This window comes from Amblyomma maculatum, chromosome 3, assembly GCF_055883805.1.
Source record: "Amblyomma maculatum isolate TAMU_Amacu chromosome 3, ASM5588380v1, whole genome shotgun sequence".
In the NCBI taxonomy this organism is placed as follows: Eukaryota; Metazoa; Arthropoda; class Arachnida; order Ixodida; family Ixodidae; genus Amblyomma; species Amblyomma maculatum.
Window position 1 is genome coordinate 125,831,914 of NC_139346.1, and position 17,202 is coordinate 125,849,115.

General features: G+C 43.3%; 1 long non-coding RNA gene across 3 annotated transcripts in view; it reads left to right on the top strand.

Moving 5' to 3' along the window:
- Positions 1 to 3,859: 3,859 nt before the first annotated feature.
- LOC146195960 (uncharacterized) overlaps positions 3,860 to 17,202 on the top strand; it is a 90,853-nt gene continuing 77,510 nt past the window's right edge. For all 3 annotated transcript variants that reach the window (XR_014705612.1, XR_014705611.1, XR_014705613.1), the window contains exon 1: positions 3,860 to 3,949. This is a non-coding gene — a long non-coding RNA (uncharacterized LOC146195960). The remainder of the gene's footprint in view (positions 3,950 to 17,202) is intronic.

Here is a 17,202-nt window from a genome sequence, read left to right on the forward strand (position 1 = left end):
AGCAATATTGTCTTGAATACTGCGGATATTTTTTGCAGTGCCGGTGTTTGCTTCTGATCTCTTGTCTCTATAATTCTCAAAATTTTCGGCTCATCCCTTGACAGACGCAAAGAAGAGTTGCTAAAAGCTATTTTTCTGCCGCAATAAAATTGCAAGACATTTGAAGCAATACTTTGTTTGCGAACCATTTATTTCAAGTATATTTTAGTCAGTCCGAAGCAAATTTTTCATGCGGTGTTTGTATAGGCTATGAACAGTGGCTACCAGAGGGGGCTATAAGTGTGAGCGTGACCGTATCAGGGCCTATAAGTGTGAGCGTTACTTCTCTGCAGCAAGCCGCTGACGTTTCTGCCATCACTGATGCACGTGCACAACTTTAGTCTGGTCGCATGAGTACACAGCGATAACGCTGAGGGAAATAGATATCGGCTCCTGCGCTGGAGGACGGCGGGCGATTCTGCTATCCTTATAGCCAGGCGGCTATCATTAGCATTTATTCAAGGACATGTAAAGGCTGCGCATGAAAACCACTTACGCCAGGTCACCAGTTGCTTAACAACAGTGCACGGAAATGAAAAAAAGAAGACGAGTAACGACGAATCATCACAAATAACAGTTGGACAAGGCAACCGCACCAATAAAAACCACCACAGCAATAAAGAGCACACCACAGTGAGATACAGCGTTACTTAAGAGTTAACCTATCACAATCATAACAACGAAAGATTTCACATAACCTTATGGCAGTTTTTTGTTGCAGCTTTAGATTAAGCTATCTTTGGGGTAGGCAGCAAATATCTGGAGATATCATTTCTCTGTGCAATGCACTTGTTTTTGTGATTGTGCGGATATTTAAAATCCAATTGCGCTAAATAAGAAATTGGGATCGAGGCATCACTACCAGACTTCACAAAATTTGGGGGGGGGGGGGGGGGGAATCGACTATAACTAAGCAACAAAGTACGCTCAGTCATATATAAATCAGATCACAAAGTTTTATTCAAAGAGGTAACAAACCCTGAGACTCCAAAAGGAAAATAAACGAAAGCAGCTGAACCTTATGCGTATGAAAAAAAAAACATTTTCTGTCTGTCTGAAAAATTCAAATTATTATTTCCTTATTCGCCCAAAAACTATATCCACCACGTCAATAAAAGCAACAACGATAAAAGCCCAGCAAGCGAAAGCTCAAAAGTCAATAACGCACCAGATAACACTCTGCAGACATGCGCTGCATTTTAGTTTTGAGTTTTCGCACACTTGGGCTGGTCGAGAGCCTGAGTTAGGTTACATAATAGGTAAGTGGTGCTGGTGATCAGACACATATGTAACAGTAGTGTATTATCATAGTGTAGTTTATCGCTATTTATGTAAAGCTTACTGTTTGGCAGTGTGCATCACGTCAATCAATTCTTTTGTGGCACTGGTCTCTAGTTTATAAGTTAATCTTTCAAAGAAAATATACGTGGCCCAGTTGCTTCCAAGACACTAGGGAATTATCTGGAAAAGGATGGAAGCAAGGTTACAAAACTTGCCGACCGGGAGGAGCGATCATAATACATTGCACGTGTTGCTTGAGATGATTGTGCGCAAAAAGATTGAACAATTAGGTCGTCGTCGTATTGGAAAGATATTCGCTCATATCCCAGAAATGTTCGTGGCTGTCCGTTTGTATATGGCAATACATTCATTTATTTTCAAACATTGCGAGTGAATAAACAGGACCGATTTTAACTGGCATTGAGCTGTCGTCCTGAAAACAAAAGTGAGCTGGGATGCCTAGAACTGCAAAAACGGCAAGCTGCATAATCGCTCATGGCAGTGGCCCTAGGCGATTTTCAAAAGGTATTTGATACCATTGTGCCAAGGCAGAAAAATAAATATAAAATGATTTCTTATATTCATATAATATATAGTGTAACATTATGCCCTAAGGAAATGGGTGTCTGTGGAAGCAATTATAGTGTGGAAAGAAGTGCACGACAAATTGAAGAGAAGGGAGGTGTTGAACATATCGTAATTTACACGCTAGTAGTTTTTTCAATGCTACATGTCTAATCAATATCTGTGCACTTCTGAGCAATTTCAAATAAAATATTTAAAATATAAGAATAAATGTTCTTTTGTGTGTTCCAAAGTACATTGTAGCTGTGTAACGTTGAAGCTTCTAACCTCAAATATGCCTTTATTATCGTTTTTCTTGAAGTACCAAGGAAGTGTAGCATTTAAAGAAGGGTCTTCAAAACTACCTGTCAGAAGTAGTTCATGGAATGAGGGAACTGAAGCTGAAAGCTATCTTGTTTATCAACTCTTCTCCTGACGATCAAAATGAGTCGGACTAAATCTTTTTCACCCAATATGTTTCAGCTTTAATTAACATCTGGATGCACAGCAACATGAGACATGCTAGAGCGTACTTTTAGGAACTTCAGAAACGCTTTGAACCTACTGCATCTCCAGCTCATTTTCTCGCAGGAATTACGCCTTGCATTGACTTATCAATACATCCTTTTCTAGCAATACTATACTCACCACTTTGTGACATATAAAAGAGCAATCAGGCGGAAGCAGCCCTGGCTGCAAACCCTGTCCGCAGAAGCCCATTCTTTTGGAGAAAAGCGCTGGTATATATTTAGCCTATTTTGGATTTACGGCACATGTTTATATATTCTGGATCATTATATTTTTTTCCGCTGCGTTAATTTGAGTAAATGTGGGCGTAAACCGACATTCCACTGGCTAATTAGTTCACTTTACAAGTATAGAAAAGAAATCGCCTGTAGGTCTTATTCTTCTTCAGAGTCAAAAACATCACGGCCCATAGTTCATCTACAGCAAATGTACGCAAATAGGCCGATTTCTCCATTTTACACATGTTATCTGAAATTCTATAAGTCGTCTCTATCGATGAAATTGTTAAAAGCGTTAGGATAGGAAATACGTTAGTTTCTCTAGCAAGATCTTGTGCTGAAATTCAATAAGTCGTCTCTATCGATGAAATTGTTAAAAGCGTTGAGTAAGACTCCGCCACAAAAAAACCCAAAAAAAGTAGCTACAAAAACGCAAGCCTCGCTAAGCCATTCACTCCTATTAAAGAACGGCGTAAATCACAAATTCCGTCAATATCCTCCTCGATCATATCAGAATGTAAGTACCTCACCAATTTTGATATTAAGGTTGGAAGAAAAACCATAGCGCTCATTATAAACAAAAGAGTACCTAAGTTTCACACCTCTATGAACACGTGTGGTCTCTTTCTGTTTGTTCACAGACGGCAGCTACCGGAAGAAAAAGCTAAATAAAATACTTATACAACGCCTTAGGCATATTGCAACCAAAGCAACACATCCGCTTTCGTAGATTGTTTTGTTGAATGGAGCATTCCTAACGTGATTACGTCGTTCTCGTCTCGCTTCCTTTCATGTACTTTAGCGGCATCGTATCTGGCCGTAGTCGCCCCTGAAAAATTCGGCAAAGAAACTTCGAAAGTTGCGTACATTTAAAATAAATGCAGCGAAATGTGCCAGTTAGAAATCCTTCAGATTTTACTTTACCTGACTCCCCACAAAATATTTTGTCAAATAATTCGCTTTTAAAATACATTTTATTTAGTAATTGATGCCGGAACATGGGGTGTTTCTATCAAGTATTTTAACACATAATTAGCCAAAAGCATTTGATCTGGTAGACATTCCTACTGTAGCGTGTTCAAATGTCACCGTCGCTCGTTTCTGACAATTTTGCCATCCTTACTTCGTGCTTTTTTTCACAATAATGTGTCAAAAGTTGGCGCAAAAAAAAAAATAAAAAGCCGCTACCGCGAATAAATTGCCAAGGCCTCCAGCTGTATATAACAGGCAGCATAGAAGAATGCCAGAGGTGTCGTATTTCTGTGAAGTACGTTCTGTCAGTGTCTTCCAGTGGTTGTTCTGATTGGTTGGTCTACCGCGTAAGTAAATGTAAATTATATTCAGGATTTTATTCGCAACTGATTCATTTTTAGCAGCTGCGGCCGCTGTCACGTCTGGGTATAAGTTTGATGTCAACAAATTGGTGCAGAGTTTAAGAATTTCTTCGAAATAGGTATACGAGTGAAACCGCTGGTAAAGAAGGCTGCGTGTGGATGCGCAAGTTTAACGCGATTTGACGGACTAGATTTGTGCGACCCTGAAGCTTCGCTTATTAGCGAAGCGCAGGACCTGCCTCAAGTGTTGCCTGACACCTACATGTGAAATGTATATTGCTTTAAAGGAAATTACAGCAGTAGTACCGATCTCACGTTTCGTCGATACCTCAAGATTAGGGCAAAGTCACTTTGTGTTATAGAGGCGATCTCCAGTGTTGTAATCCCAGTAATAGAAATTACGCTGTAATATTGTGTTTGTTTTAAATGTGGGCATTTTTACAGAAGCCCTGTGTTGCTAGAACGTCTTTGATCAGCATTTCTCGGAGAATTCCTGGCAGCGTAACTATATCTGGCTAGTAGAAGTTATTGATTTGGACAAATTATGTAATTGATCTACCTTGAAATGTTATAGGTTGTTTGAAACTAAATGTGATTCATGAATCAATCCGCAACATGAGCGAAAGAAGAATGTGAAGGGCAGGCGCACATTTCTGATATCAACTCCCAGTCCCCGGATATAGGTTGCGGCCGTTTTGCGGAATTCCATTCAACGCGGTTTTTGTAAACGAACCTAATGCGCTTTATAGGAATTAGGGCCTCTTTTTCACTACAAAAAAAAAATTACAGAGCCGAGCGCAATACCGTACCATACAGCTCCTAAAATACATTACATTATGAAATGTTATTTGAGGGATATTATTCTTTCGGCACAGCCATCGCATTAGCTTCAGCGTGTTCTTAAACGTGGAGAATATCTTTATATGTGCACAAATTCATTGAGGTAATAAAAAGAGTATGTGCGCCCGGACTCACTATCATCGCTGTTGATTTGTGAAATAATCACAAAAGCATCTCAAGAAGATGATTAAGGAAGCTGTATTCTGATGCACACAGAAGTTTAATCAATACACTCCATTTGGCAGTTATTACTTGGCAGTATTTGGCAGTTATTACTAGTGAGCCGGTGGCGTTTGCATTTTCTGGCACCTGAGACAAGGCATATGGTAGGCCTCGCTGTTCGCGCTTTGTCTCGAGTTCCGCTGCAAAGTCCATCCCAGCAGCTCCATTCATCTCAACCTCACTCGGACAGTTGATAGACACAAAATTTTGAACTAGCGGAATTAGGTACTTCTGAAGCACGGAAATAATATTTATGTAATAAGACAATTTATTGAACGTTTCCTGCTCAGTTAAGAGTAAGACTGGCATTCGGGTATTCAAACGTGACAAACATGGTGCTTGTTTGCTTGCGTAATCTCACTTCACTCTTAGATAATTGTCTCCACTAAAACAGTTCGCTTCGACTTTTGCGATTTAGATATTTATCTTATTGAGCTCTACAATTATTGGGGTGAATATTTCTCAAGAAGACCAGTACTATGAAGCATAGGAATCTATCTTATATTTAGTTACATGCACAGTATCTTCCGGTACAAATGAGCAGTAGAACATTGTGGCTTCTTGACTGGATCCTTTCTTTATTTACAAATGTTGCGAACCATTCCTGCTCTTACACAAAGTGCGAAAGGCAATGGCATTGTGCACGTTATCACCTTTTTATATTGCATAAACATATGTTCTAAATTAAGAAATATGCGAGGCTAAATGAGAAATGAACGAATACAAAAAGTATTTGAACCTAAAATAAGCAGACTACGAAACATTAACTATCATTGCTCATTTGGCCAGGCGTTCTAAATAAATGTTTCCAGAAAGATATTCAAAGGTGTGTCACTTCATAGGTTACTTTGTCGGCGTATTTCTTGGCATCTTTTATAGAAAAGGGCTTTTCGTGATAGGCACAAGATAAGAAGTTAGCTGTCCGCGCCTCTACGTCTCCATCTGAAAGAATGACACGCTATCGTCTGTTTCAATGACAAACGTAAATCAGTCCAGCAAATGTTTCTATGCTGCATCGTCTTGATTTAATTTTATGTCCGAACTTATAGCAGCCGTCGCAATTTAAAATGCGAGTTAAGTGTGGAACGACCCTGTCGGGAGACTTCGCAACCTAATGGATCACGGTAGCCCTTTCGTATCCATATATTACTTGAGCTAAACTTTGGATATGGCGCTATGCAAAACGTCCCGATTTATGTCAAAACCCGACTCTTCCCGAGCTCTGGTGATGCCGTCACATGATGAACAAATGCTACAAATAAATGGAGTTCAATCCTCTAAAGGCCTTCCAGTTTTATTGTTTTATCTAGTTAGTGAGTGGTGATCGCCACGTCGGCATTGTTTTATGGGATTAGCGCGAAGTCGAAGGTGGCCACACCTTTGGTGCAGACTTTCATATCTTTGTCGTTCCACCGAGTGCAATGCTTTCTCGAGTAAGCCATGCAAGAAGTATATTACCACGTGTTTAACGTGCGCTTTCCGACACTTTACAAGCATTGTATAATTTGCAAGTTATGCAGTCAATGCGCTTTATAACAATTTCACTAAGACCTGCGCCCATTCTTGTAAAGGCGGCGTGGTGGAAAGAAAACGTGTGCGAGGCTTCACGTTCACTCATAGAAACCATTAGAGCAATTTCTCTTTTTCCGCGCATGGAGAGCGCTTAGCATTGCGGGCATCGGCGTCACGCCCTCCTCATCACTCAGAGGTGGAGATGCCGTTAGTATTACTGCCTTGAAAAAAATCCGCTGAACTTTTCCAACTTTTCCACAGATGACGCTTATCTCGGCTGGGAGAAGAGAAGACACTGTTGTAAAAGTGATGTGCATGTACGTGTCTGTCTTGACTCGTGGTAACAGACAGATGCGGCGCGTCTTTTAAACTTCAGGTCGCTTCGCTTCGGGAAGTGAGCGAGTGTTACAGCGATTCATCACGTGCTACACCTTGGCTCCTGATATAAACACGCTGATGGTAAAGCTCACAGATAGCGAGGATGAGGCGCCATTCAGCGAACAGACACAGCGTGATTCTCCAGACGTCCATCTTCCTCATCGAGAGTTTACAGTCAACAATTTGATGTTTTTGTTCTTCCTCTTCTGTATTGTCGTTCACAGGAGTTGTGAATCCTGTGTAATTGTTGAAGGCCTCTTTAGTTGCATACATGTATCTGAACCATGTCTACGTTTTAAGTATTAGTGTGAATTCCTCCTTATCACCTCTCCTTGCGCAGTTTGATTTGTTTGTTAACACTGACTCCTATACCCTTTCTCTGAGGTCAGGCCAAACGGGGCTGCCCCTATCTAGCCTGTATGTTTTGGTGTGACTAGCCTACCCAGTTCCCCGGTCGTTCCAACATGGGCATATGTGGTGGCCTCCCAAGACAAGCGCTTTTTCGTCCTCGTTAGCCTCTTCAATGAAGACGTAGAACCAATGTGGGCGCTAATGGGCAAACCCAAATTGGGGCTTCCCACAAGTTCCTCATAGGGGGCTGACGGGGGTGCTGAAGTGCTGCCCCAACCCCATGTGCTCTCATCGTATCCCAGCAATATAATAATGCAGTAATTTGTTTATGGCAGCCTTGTACAAAGCAACCTCTTAGTTCATCTCTGTGAGCACTCGACCAATGCTGCAGCCTACTCGGAGCCTGTGGCGCTGCTGGCGCAGGTCTTAGTATTAGGCCAGCGCTAAGCTATAAAAAGAAGTTTTATTTGAAAATTTATTATGGGTGAAACAAGTGGACGTTGTCTGCAGATAAGTCATACGTGTGTTAATAAACTGAAGTGCGGAAAGCAGATGTTATAGTAGTCTCGTAAAAAGGTAAATAGTGTCACGTAGGGAAGGAAGGCGTAGCAGGTGGCGGCAGAACGTTAGGTGGGCGGATGAGGTTAAGAAGTTCGCAGGGGTCAAGTGGATGTAGCTAGCACAGAACCGGGTTAAGTGAAGAAATATGGGAGAGGCCTTCGCCATGCAGTGGGTATAGTCAGGCTGATGACGATGATGATGATGCTGACAATGTCGCTGTCCACGAATGAGAAAGCTTGGTCTTCACTCGAATAAACTCTTTATTATGCTCACTTGTGCCCTCCAAATGACTGAACAATTCGGTAGAGGCGATAACAACAAACCTGGTCGCTGGTCCTCGAGTTACGAATGCCCGTTGCAGCCTTCAACGTTCAATTTAAACGCGCCTAGGAAACATCTAAGTAAAGCCACAAATGGTGCCTAGCACAAGCTCAAACAATGAAAAAATGCAAGCGAGTGGCCGCAATCTACAAAACTCATCTCGACGCATCTTGCACGACAACAGGACAACAAACTGATAAACGGCGTGTCGTGACAACGAGCCTGAACAAAGAGTACACAAACTATCCATGCGCTGGAATCAGAGTGATAAAGCCGCATACCGAAGGCTGTCGAAGACGAACAAGTAAAAGTTTTGAATGGCTCGCTGTTTTACTCTCCCCTTAAAGAGGCATCGCCTCGTAGCTTACGAAATAAACACAGAGGTAATCAAAATACTAGAAATTAAAAGAAATAAGGCTTTACCGCGGAAATTAAGGTTTGAGGCGCACGACATGGACGATTTACAGGCGTGCCCGCGCGCCGCTGCTATCTATCTGTTCGTGCACTTGGGCACGACCTTTTTAGGCCTCTTCAGACCTCGTAGTTAAAACATCGAAGAACTCAATATGGGCCGAAGTACTGCAGCAAGAGCATTTAAATCTGTAAGCAAGCGGCGGCGTATCGGCGTCCAAACCCACACTTGGCCTCTCGGCCTGTACTCTGTCTCGCGTCGTCGCAAATTATATTGTCGTGCATCGTTGGGTTGCTTGTTTTTAAGGCGCAGCAGGCGAGTCGTCGGGCTTCCTCTGCACGCTGCAGGTAAGCGGCGACGTTCAGGTTCTCCTTGTCGGTAATGTGCGGCAGCATTGCGCAAAGAGTCGTCTTGGGCTCCCTGCCGTACACAAAGCTGAACGGGGTCGACTTGGTTGTCTTCTGCACGGCGGTATTGTAAGCGAATATTGTGTAGGGTAGAATGGCGTCCCATATGTTGTGTTTGGAATCGGCGTACAATGCAGTCATGTCCGCAATCCGTTTGTTGAGACGCTCCTTAAGCCCATTTCTCGTAGAATGGTACGCAGTTGTTCTTCGATGGCTTGTATAACTGTACTCCAGGATGGCTTGCGTCTACTCTGCCATAAATGCCGTTCCTCTGTCGGTGATGACCCTTTTGGGACGCCGTATCTCAAAACAATGTGTTCGACAAAGACACTTGGCGAATTCTGCCCCGGTATTATTGCTTCGGCTTAGCGGATAAGGTAGACAGTGGCTACAATGATCCACTTGTTATCCTTAAATGAAGATGGAAAAGGTCTGATACGTTCGATCCCAATTTGTTGATAGGGCAGGGTTGGAGGCGGTAACGGGTTCAGTAGTCCAGCTGGTCTAATCGGCGGCTGCTTGCGTAGCTGGCACTCACGGCACGTTTTCACGTATTGGGCAACATCGCCAGGCAGTCGCGGCCAGTAGTACTTCTGGATTTGATACAACGTGCGCGAAGCCTAGATGCTATGCTGTTGGCTTGTCGTGAAACGCATGAAGAATTTCCTACCATGCTGAAAAGAAGATAAGAAGATAAAGGGTTGGCTAGCGAAGGCATTTTAATTTGCACTGTATTAATCGATACTGCATAGAAAGATGAGGATCGAAACAGGCGACGTACCACATACCTATCCGAAACAGGCGTTATTTCGTATGGCTTTATTACGGCATTTTAAGGCGAAAATCTTTATACCTCCTAAGCGTGGAGCCCGTCTGTCCACAGTAAGTGCCGCACTCAACTTGTCAATCAAACGTCGGTGGGATTCTAGCATTTCAGAAAACACGTATGCATCCACCAAGAATCAAATTCCCGTCACTTAGATCAACATCCGATCGCTTTAACCGACTAAGCCACGCCGGGCACATCAGGAAAATGTCTTAGTTCGCGTTTTATAGCCTTCCTGTCGTCTCCATGGCAGTATGGAAAGGAAAAAGGGGTGCGCTCGTGGTGATGTCGTGTCAACGTGGTTGCCATGGAGACCGCCACTGCTGACGCCATGGCGCATCCTAACAACAACGGACGTTATATGATAGGGTGGTGGCACGATGACGTCGCTGGGAGAGAGCGCTGGTGCAAGGGAAAAAAACGTTGAAATTGCGTGCGCGTCGCCTCCGCTTGAGGCGCTTCTGGCTTGCGTTCGAACTTGCCTAGCTATTATTTATTTATATACCCTAAAGGCCCTTTCAGGCATTACATAGGGGGAGAGGAGTCACATGAACAAAGTTGGTTATAACAGACACATAAGTAACAATTGCAATTAAGGGTCATAGAGGAGGAAAAGAAAGGAGAAAAAAAAAACAAGTCATTCAGGTCGCTATTTTTCCTTTTTTTTTACAGTAGTTATATGACCTAAGCAATTTTACATGCTCTGAAGAAACGAGGTATGCGCGCGCTTAATACCAAGCAGTAGGCTGAAATGAACAAGAAATAACACAGCACTACACATCAAGGAAAACAAGTAATAAGCATTGCAAAATATTAAGAAAATTAAGTCAGTTTAACATTCAATTCCTTCCAAAGCCTTGAGGAATGAACTATGGTCAGGTATGGTAGCGACATCTGCTGGCAAACTGTTCCATTGTGAAATAGCAAGTAGCAGTGGTGAATATTTAAACATATTTGTGTGCGCATGTACGGGGTTGATTTTAAATGGATGGTCTACGCGAGCAGATATGTGGGGGGCAGGGCGGAGGAACGTTTTTCGAAAGTCTGATGAACCATGATATAGTTTGTGCATGAAAGATAGGCGGGCATTTCGTCGCCTAGTCTCAAGGGGCAATAAATTAAATCGTTGCTTGATACTTGATACGCTAGTTGGGAGGTTAAGTGTAAATCAATCCTCAGGATCTATGCACTCCGTGTCAGACATGCTACCCATAGGCTAAGCAGGCACTTTTCTGGCTTGATGTAGCGGTCCGTCATATGTATGTCATCTGTCATTTAACATAATGTCACTTTATGGATAAATATTAGAGAGTAGGCTGATATGAAACACGCTGAAAAGAAGGATTGGCAATATAGTGAGCCTCAACGTCCACACACGAGTAGGATTAGAAGGAGGTAGCCCTTTTTTTCAAGATCTAATAAACAATGGAAAATGTTGAAATTGAATTCAACATTGTCCATTGTTTACTAGATCTTGTGGGGCAATTAGGTCAAGGCCATTCAGACCCAGCGATGTGAAATTTGAGGTTGCACCCAGAGTAGTATTAGACCCTTCCGCCCGTAGCTCACGCTCGCAAGGTGCGTCGAGGCACATCTAAGGTATCGTCATGGACAATATTGCAAAAAGAAAAGTCTGGGTTATGCAATGTGATGAGCAGGGGCGTCCAATACTGGAGTGGGTTGCCATTACCTTCTCCAGTGAATAATATATTAATAATAATTAAATGACCACCCGCTTTATCTTCCTCCTCCTCACGTTCTCTCTTCCACGCGCTAGCGCTGCACTTCCCCGTCTTCCATACCGTAACAATATATATATATATATATATATAGTGAGAGAGAGAGACAGTGAGCTTATGAATTTTTACGGTCTTGGACGCCCCTGCTCATCACATTGCATAACCCAGACTTTTCTTTTTGCAATATTGTCCATGACGATACCTTAGATGTGCCTCGACGCACCTTGCGAGCGTGAGCTACGGGCGGAAGGGTCTAATACTACTCTGGGTGCAACCTCAAATTTCACATCGCTGGGTCTGAATGGCCTTGACCTAGTCTCAAGGGGCAATAAATTAAATCGTTGCTTGATACTTGATACGCTAGTTGGGTAGGAATAATCGTGGGCAATAAACCTGGCTGCTTTACTCTGAAGAGATTCAATGGAGTTTGCTAAGTAAGCTTGATGAGGGTGCCAAATGATGGATGCATATTCAAGCTGAGACCGGACAAGTGTTGTATAGGCTAGGAGTTTCGTTTTTTCATTAGCTTGATATAGAGTGCGTTTTAGAAAACCTAATGTTCTAGCGGCCTTGTTAATAATGTGTTCAATGTGAGTATTATAACGCCACTCGATAGAAGCGTATCCTTACCACTAATCCAACACTTGAACATGCACTGGAAGGAACGCGATAAGGAATGTCACGCGACAGGAGCGATGGTGCACAGTCCAATTTTGAATCTGAAGGAGAAAGTGTGAGTCATATATAATTGTTCATTCCGCAGCAACAAACGCGCGCCGAATAAATAAAATTTCCACTCTGCTGATCATGACCCAGCCTTGTTATCTGAAGCTTTTCAATGGGAGCGGGATATACCGTGTGCAACCGCAACGTTCCGGATTTCGCATTTCTCCAGTGGAGGTGCTGCAGTGGTCTAAAATTTATTTTTTCTGTGGCTTTCGTGTTTATACGTCACCTGTGTTAACTAAGTGCGTGGCGCAAATTTGGACAAACCTCAATCGAGCTCAGCCCTAGGAGCATTCTTCATAGCGAGTCTTATTATTTTTACGAAAAAGGGTATAAAATGAACATGCTGTTTTGTCGCGCTTGTAAAATCTGCTTGCAGTATGCATACGAACAGTATTCAAGCGCAACTTTCCCAGAAGCTGCTGCTAAAAAGCGAAACCTCAGTAGCAAGTCAGACCATCGAAACACGAAACAGAAAGCCAGAAATGAAATGTATATACAAGAAATGTTTCATGGCATATAGCACGTTCGATATGAGAGGATACTAGAATCAAGGCAATACAACCAAATCTTCATCAGATGACGAGCAAATATGAATAGGATGCCATTTGTAGAACACGAAATTCCAAATTTAGTGTAAAGCTTGGGTACGAACTTAATGCTGTCACTAAACAGTGCAAATGGCGCCTTTGTAAAATGATGTGCGAGACGCACAGAACCATGTGGAAATTTCCTCAACGCATGCTGACTTAAGTCTAAATATTAGCTCTATTTTAGAATTATAGTGCTCCATAAAGCAAACCATGTTAAAAAAAAAAACAATGTAGAGAAATCAGTACAAATGACAGTCGCCCCTATTTTAGGACGTTGCAGTCGGCAATGCGAAACGTGAGGACGGCCCTTTATAGTTCATACAACATGGCGTCCTTGAAATTGGCGTGAGCGAGAAACATGCTTCCGCTCTCTAATGAGTTCGCTCGTAGTCCAACAGTGCTTTCGTCTTACCAGTGTCACGAGCTGCGACAGGTAGCAGGCAGTTGGAAAACTTTTATGACAACGAACGACAGCTATAAACGCTATAAACGCGATTTTGAATGACGGTCTGGTGCGCTTTGTATTAGAGCTGTGTTTTAGAGAAAAGCTCCGCTTCCCTCGTGACAAGTTCAATTTCTTGCCGCGTTGAAAAAAAGGATCCTAAAATAAGCGTGTCTGGTTGGTACGCGCCTAACACCACGACGTTCTCCTGATATAAGCACTGTAGCTGATAGTTAGTTTGCACAGCTATGGAACGCCCGGTTGCATGTGCTAGTCACTGGGTGTTGACTGGAACACGCCAGGACAAATCTGACCACCTTACTGATTCTTGGGCCGAGAACAAGTGCTTGCTAACGACTGTGAAAGAAAGCATGCAATACTAGGAGCAGAAACCTTGGGCGAAAGGAAGGCTCGCCTCTAGAGACAGCTGAAACATACGCCAGCGACACCACGAAACTCTGCTTTTGACATGATATTCCACAAGTTTTATCGTGGGTGTGACCTTGAAGTTTCAGACGCTCAAGTAGTGGTGAACCTCCTTAACTCACTGATCATAGGGCAGTGCCCACTTTATTCCGCGGAAAAGACCAATCTTCACGCACTTTCGAACAATTAGCATTTGCCGACGTTGAAGAATAGAGGACAAAAAAAAAAGCAGACGTGTGCAATCAGGTTTATCTAAACATTCGCAGAGTAGCCAGGTACAGCAGAGTCACACCTCAGCCACTTCCAAAATGGAAACAATAGTTTGAAGTTCGAATCCAGTGCTACTATTATGTATACCATTTTTATGATACTTCAGAAGTTACAGAAATGTTAAGCGACGATTTATCTTTGCTGCCGAAAGCCGCACGCGAATGCGCTAAAGGGTCCCTAGGGGCCTACGGTGCCGTTCTGTAAACTGACCGATACGCCAATGCTCGATATAACAATAGAAGATTTATCCAAGCAGAGCGGAATCTAGCATTGGTCTCCCCTTTGCAAGAGGGTAGCAACTCTCGGCTGCCAACTGACTGTGCAGTAAAATACACACTTGCACTGTAAGTACTAATAAAATAACTTGTAATGGAAATAAAGAAAACGCACTACACAAAGCACAACTTGTGCTGGCAACTAACGTTCATTTGACAGCTGTCAGTACTTTATTTAAGGATTTCGCTATATGTCTTTCTTTCGTTCTGAAAAATGCAGGAAATAATTATAGTTTATATAATATGCCAAGTTGTGGATTCAGCCTACGCAGCATATCCAACACACCACACAAAAATCTATAAATTAAGCAAAAGCCATTAAAACCTACTTTTTTGCACGCATAACAATCTATTTGAATGTATATACCGTCGATTCCGAACATAATAGCAAAACAGGTTTGATGTTCGTAATATTTATTTAAATTCAAAACAGTAAACAGCCGTGCCTTACATTGCCGCCTTATTGTATCAAAATTTAAGCCCAAATTACAACCTTCGAGATATCGACAAGATTTTGCCTGCTCCGATGGGCAATGTTAAAATGGATTATTAAAAGATCAATATGACCTAAATGTGATAATCAAGCAAAACAACCAGGAACGATTTGAACATATCTTCTACTAGTTATCTATGACAGTAGTAGCAATTATAGAGCAAAAGAGGTTAAACATTGGAATATAAAAGCTGATGCCCTGGCGACATGACTAACTTTACATGGAGAGTGCACCTACATATTTAAAATCAAATTAACACAAAACGAAACAACCTAAACGCAGTACTGTATTTCTTAGCTGCATTCCTTAAGCCAGCTCGGAAATTAGATTCACCGTTCGGGCTTCTGTGTAGGCCAGGAATGAAAGCGAATCTCGCTATAGCCTTTTGCACTTTTTTGAAATATTTATTCCCCCAGTTTACCTCTAGTATTTTGAGCTTGCTGGTTCATTTAGGAGATGCAGGTGCCTCTGTGTGGTCTCCTTGCGAATATAGAATCCGTGGGTTGCTCTGATTGGCAACTGTTTAGAGAACACATAAATTGCATTTTCCACTAATCGCTCTTTGACAAGAATTGCAAAAAAAAAACTGAAACTATACATTTTTCAGCTCTCCTACTGTGCAAAGTAGCGCAATAACTTAGACGATTGTAGCCCATTTACGCCGCTTTATTAGCAAGCGCGCAAAACGTTTGTGATGACATAAGATAGCCGTGGGGAATGTTACGTCTAAGGCTATAGGAACCATTCTAAAGCTCAACTTATTGAAGGGTGGGTCCCGAAATCTCCAGCGCAACACGTATATATAACGCCTTCCCCTCCCCATTATTCGAAAGGCTGTCTCCGAAGGTGATATCTGTGAAAAACGCTATCAAAGCGGTCGTATCGTTTCCCCAAGACGACCTTACATGGCTTCATCCTGGCTTTCTCCGCCAAAGAAATGTCGGAAGCGAAGACGCCGCATGACAAAGCGCTGCCCGATGTGCCACGTTCGGTATCAATATATATTGTAACAATGGTCTTTTTCAGTACTTTTAGAGCCGCTACCCCCACATGGAACCCAGATTCCTTCGGAGGCTTCTCCGATTGCATCTCTGAATAAATTGCCTCCGCTCCAGCATGATGACTGATGGAGGGCAATGTAGAGAACGTCTGGAGCGCGAGAGCACCGATGCATGCATTCAGGAGCAAATATTCCGGTTTCAGCCACTGCAATGCAAGACGTTTTTAGTGGCGGATTCACGCTATGAACATACACAAATACAATACTTCATGCAGGCTTTGGGAACTGGCCATGTAAGTCCGTGCCCCTTCCCTGCAAGGCATGGTCTGGCAGGTGGAGTTTCAGTGCGCTCTCACTGCTTCATCCATTTAAGAAATTGCCGTCGATTAGTTACTTCCTAATGCGAAATTTGAGCGCAGCTTATGAGCCGTTTCACATTTTTGATATCGAGCAAGACCGCATGTACAACTACAGACAACTTTTGTTTTTAATTTTTCACACGTATTCCATCAAGAAACACTCCACTAACAGTTCTTGGCTGTCATGAAAGAAGCTTTGTGGTCGGAGAAAAGAACAGAGCAATTGAGTTATCGGAAGATTGCGGGAAGCAGCGCGTGGGCCCATAGGAACGTTGCGCGGCGAACAGATCTGATGCCGATGACGCCGCTAGCAAGTGAAGTGAATGAGGGCGGGGTGCACGCACCGTGATCCGCTGACAGCGAGCCGGCGTTTCGGAAACCAGAGAGCACCCTCGCCGCCAAGGAGGAAGAGGGGAGGACCCCCTCCTCCTCTTTCTGCACGGCGGGGACGGTGTTCTACGCAGTCGCGTTGTCTTGACTCGCTAACGGCGACCGCGGCATCAGTGAGTCGCTGCTAGCGCTGCCTCCGGCAACCCCCCCCCCCCCTTCCCCTTCCTTTTCTCGTGTGCTCCGGTTTCTGCATGTGCTCCTGTCCCCATCGTTGTCCGCTGAGTGTACCCCCCCCCCCTCTTCCTGCGAGGCTCCGGTTGCCGAAGTGCCAGATCGAACTGGGGGGATGAAAGGGGGGCGAAGCTGGTTACGAGGCCGACGACGACGACGCGAAACCCAGGAACGGGCGCCAAAGAGCTGCACTCCATAACTTTGACATTATCTATTGCGCATTATAAGAACCTTCAACGAAAATACATTATATGCCACCATGACTTTGTTTCGATCTCTGGGCGGTACATGCATGTTGGATTCCCTTGTCATTGAAGTAGTGCAGTTCGCTATTGCCACAGACGACCACCTCGCGCGTATACTTGCCGATCACGCGTGTTGTAATTTGCATCTTGTTGTCACATATGGGTCCCCAATCAGAGAGCGGCAGATTGCCCACGAGAGCCAAATCAGCGATTGGTGCACCACACACCAGTGGCCGTGAAATGAGACACGCATTTGCATGCGGTATAAACTAGAAGGA